Source organism: Molothrus ater, unplaced genomic scaffold (assembly GCF_012460135.2).
Source record: "Molothrus ater isolate BHLD 08-10-18 breed brown headed cowbird unplaced genomic scaffold, BPBGC_Mater_1.1 matUn_MA663, whole genome shotgun sequence".
NCBI classification, from domain to species: domain Eukaryota; kingdom Metazoa; phylum Chordata; class Aves; order Passeriformes; family Icteridae; genus Molothrus; species Molothrus ater.
Genome location: NW_023416821.1, coordinates 9,759 through 13,169, shown reverse-complemented (window position 1 = coordinate 13,169; position 3,411 = coordinate 9,759). Strand labels below are relative to the sequence as shown.

The window sequence follows — 3,411 nt, the reverse complement described above, 5'->3', positions numbered from 1 at the left end:
GTGCCAGGCAGTTGTCAGTCGTCTCTGTGTTATGTCATCTGTGTCTATGTTATATTGTCCATGTCTGTGTTATGTAGTCTGTGTCCATTGTCTTATGTGTCACAGGCCTTTGTTACGTCTCGACGCTTTATCAGCACTATTCCGTGCCACGTAGGCCATATTCTACTCACGTTCCTTTCTGGATATCCCTTATTCCGGCATCTTTACATTTTTACTCTTTGAGACAGGAATGTCTCAAAGGGACAAAATGTTCTCATCCGTCTTCCTTTTCACTACCGGCTTTGGTAGTGCCTTTTTTTCCATGCCATTCTCTTGGACTTCCCGAGGGAGCGTCTTACACCCTCCTCACGTGACTGCAGGAGTTCTATAGGTTCCATCCTCCCGAGGGGTACAGGTCTCAAGAATTAATCTTCCAGAGAGCTATCTCAAGTCCTGGCTTATACTGTATGTACTTACATTGTTTGTGCCTATGCTGGCTTATACTGTATGTGCTTATACTGTATGTACTTACATTGCGTTTACCTATGTTGGCTTACACTGTATGTACTTACATTGTGTGTACCTATGCTGGCTTATATTGTATGGACTTACACTCCATGCACACTTGCACTGTATGCGTCTGCTTTTATTGTGTGTACTCATGTTGTACCACTTACGCTCAGAGCTGCCCTGCCCTGGCACATAGTCACAGTTAGGTAGAACAGTTATAAAAACTTTACTGTTCATCTGTCTTTAATGGGGTTTTGGGTAGAAAATTTATTGGTCCAGAGCGGGGACCTGTCAGCCACTTGTTGACCGCTTCCTGTCGTCTCACAGGTCCCCGAGGCTGCCGATTTCCCCAGAATCTACCATTTGACGTCGGGGAGCGGCAGCCAGAAGAAGCGTGGAAGCGTGTTCTTCAGCATCTCGAGTAAGAGCCGCAGGGAACGTTTAAATGGGAGGAGTGCGTGAGCGTGTGTGAGAGCACGTGCCTGTGTCTGTCTGCGTCTGCTCGTCTCTGCGTGTGTGAGCACATGCTGACTGGATTTAACCTTGTGTGTGTGACTTTTGCTTTTCAGGTTTTTCAACTCATTTGTAAATTTAGAGTAAAAAATCCCCAGCCTGGTTTACCCCCCCCCCCCCCCCCCCGGCTGTTTTTTTTTTCTTTTTTTTTTTTCCCCCGGCTGGGTTTTTTTTCCCCGGTCCCGGTCGGTCTGCGAGGCGACGTTCATCGCCAAAGTTTGGGCACAGACCCTCCAGGGACCGGGTATTTCTTCAGGCAGGAGGAAGTTTTGGAGGCTCCCGGGAACCACGTTCCCAAGGAGCAATGATTGCTGGGGTGTAATTTAGCAGTTGTGGTGAGAGGGATGGTGAGTTTGTGTGTCATTTGAAGGGGGTGTTAATGGTAGATGAGTGCTGTTTTTTGTGTGCTTTTGTTGTTTTGGGTGTCCTGTAACAATAAATCCACAAGTAATGAAAATAGAAAAAGGTTATCATCTTGTGTTAATATGTGTGTTGTGTTGTATTGCTCTGTATTGCAGGGTGAGCACAGGGTGAACTCTCTCCTCCTTGCTGTGACACCTGGGCTGGCAGGGATGACACAGTGACCTCGGCCAGCCCATGCTGCCTGTGCCATCAGCTGGCACTGACGTGTTTGATGAAAATCCTTTTGCTGGGTTTTTTCTCCTGAGAAGCCTCAGAACAGAAATGGAACCAATAACAATCTGCTGGCTGTGGAGTGTGGGCTGGAGATGGTTTAGCAACAGGGGCATCTTGAATTGGTCTCCTGTGCATTGTTTCTACTTGATGACCAATCATGGTCCAGCAGTGTCGGGGCTGTGAGCAGTCCAGGGTTTTATTATTCATTCCTTTCCAGCTTTCTGATGTCTCCTTGCTCTTTTAGTGTAGTTCTAATATCTCATTTTCTTTTAATATAATAGAGATAATAAAATAATATTTCAGCCTTCTGAAAGGGGGAGTCAAGATTCTCATCTCCTCCCTTGTCCTGGAGGACCCTCAAACACCACCATAATCTGCGACTGAGCGGGTTTGTGCAAGCCTCTCAGTAACCCTCGGCCAGTCCTGAGTCGGCAGCCCCGGCACGGCCGAGAGCGGGGAGACACTCTCTGTGCCCCGAGGGTACTGAGGGCACCTGGGCTGGGGGGAGACACTCTCTGTGCCCCGAGGGTACTGAGGGCACCTGGGCTGGGGGAGACACTCTGTGTGTGCCCCGAGGGTGCTGAGGGCACCTGGGCTGGTCGCCTTTGCAGCAGAAGAGACACCAGAGACAGCGGTAGAAGATAAAGGGCCGACTCTTAGCAGGGGTTAATCCAAGGTTTTATTAGGAGTCCCAGAGGAGCTCCTGCACCTCAGGGGCCTCCTGCCGAGAGCCCCGGGAGATGTGCCAAGGTTACATTTGAAGGGAGGTGGAAACCGACAGTAGATAACATCCTACCAACCATTAAGTGACCCTAAGGGATGGATGCTGGGGGATAGACATATAGGACAGCGTATGGGGCAAGGCTTGGGGGGCTGACCCCTAGCCTCTGGCTAATCACTCGAGTACTTGGACCGAAACTTCTGGATGGAGGGGATGGGAGGCTGAGTGATTGACAGAGAGCCAGGGTGGGGGGTTTGGGGATGATGTCATCCCGGGAGAGGGATAACACAGGTAAAGGGAGGGGGGTACAGTTTGGGATAAACCATTTGGGAAAAATATAAGGATACAAAACAAAATTACTTCAAAGTATTACAAAGTATAAAAATGCACTACAGCAGGTTTGGGCAGCACCAAATAAATTGTAATAAAATGCTTTAAAAATAGAAAAATTAAAAATAAAAATAAATAAAATAACAAAATTAATTAAAAATAAATAATAAAAAAAACCAAACTGTAAAGTGCTGTAAAGTGCCGTACAAGTTCCATAAAATGTAGTGCCGTAATGCAAGACCCTCAAACACCACCACAATCACCAGCTTAAATTGGCCTGGGCAGCACCAAATAAAATAAAATAAAAAGCTTTAAAAATAGAAAAATTAAAAATAAAAATTAAATTAAAAACAAATTTAAAAAAATAAATGCTTTAAAATTAGAAAAATTAGAAATAAAAAATAAAAAGAAAATTAAAAAAATAAAATGCTTTAAAAAGAGAAAAATTAAAAATAAAAATTAAATAAAAAATAAAATTTAAAAAAAGCTTTAAAAATAGAAAAATTAAAAATAACAATTAAATAAAAATAAAATTAAATAAATAAAATAAATGCTTTAAAAATAGAAAAATAAAAAAGAAAAATTTAATACAAACAAAATTAAAAAATATAATAAATGCTTTAAAATAGAAAAAATAAATATAAAAATTAAATTAAAAATTAATAAAATTAAAAGGTTTAAAAATAGAAAAATAAAAAATAGAAATAAAAATTAAATTAAAA

The 3,411-nt window shown here is 42.5% G+C and overlaps 1 long non-coding RNA gene across 1 annotated transcript; it reads left to right on the top strand.

The window, feature by feature from the left end:
- The first annotated feature begins 862 nt into the window (after positions 1 to 862).
- Positions 863 to 1,717, top strand: LOC129047141 (uncharacterized). The gene is made up of 2 exons (XR_008509135.1): positions 863 to 910; positions 1,521 to 1,717. It is a non-coding gene; the product is annotated as an uncharacterized LOC129047141 (long non-coding RNA).
- The last annotated feature ends 1,694 nt before the right edge of the window (positions 1,718 to 3,411 follow it).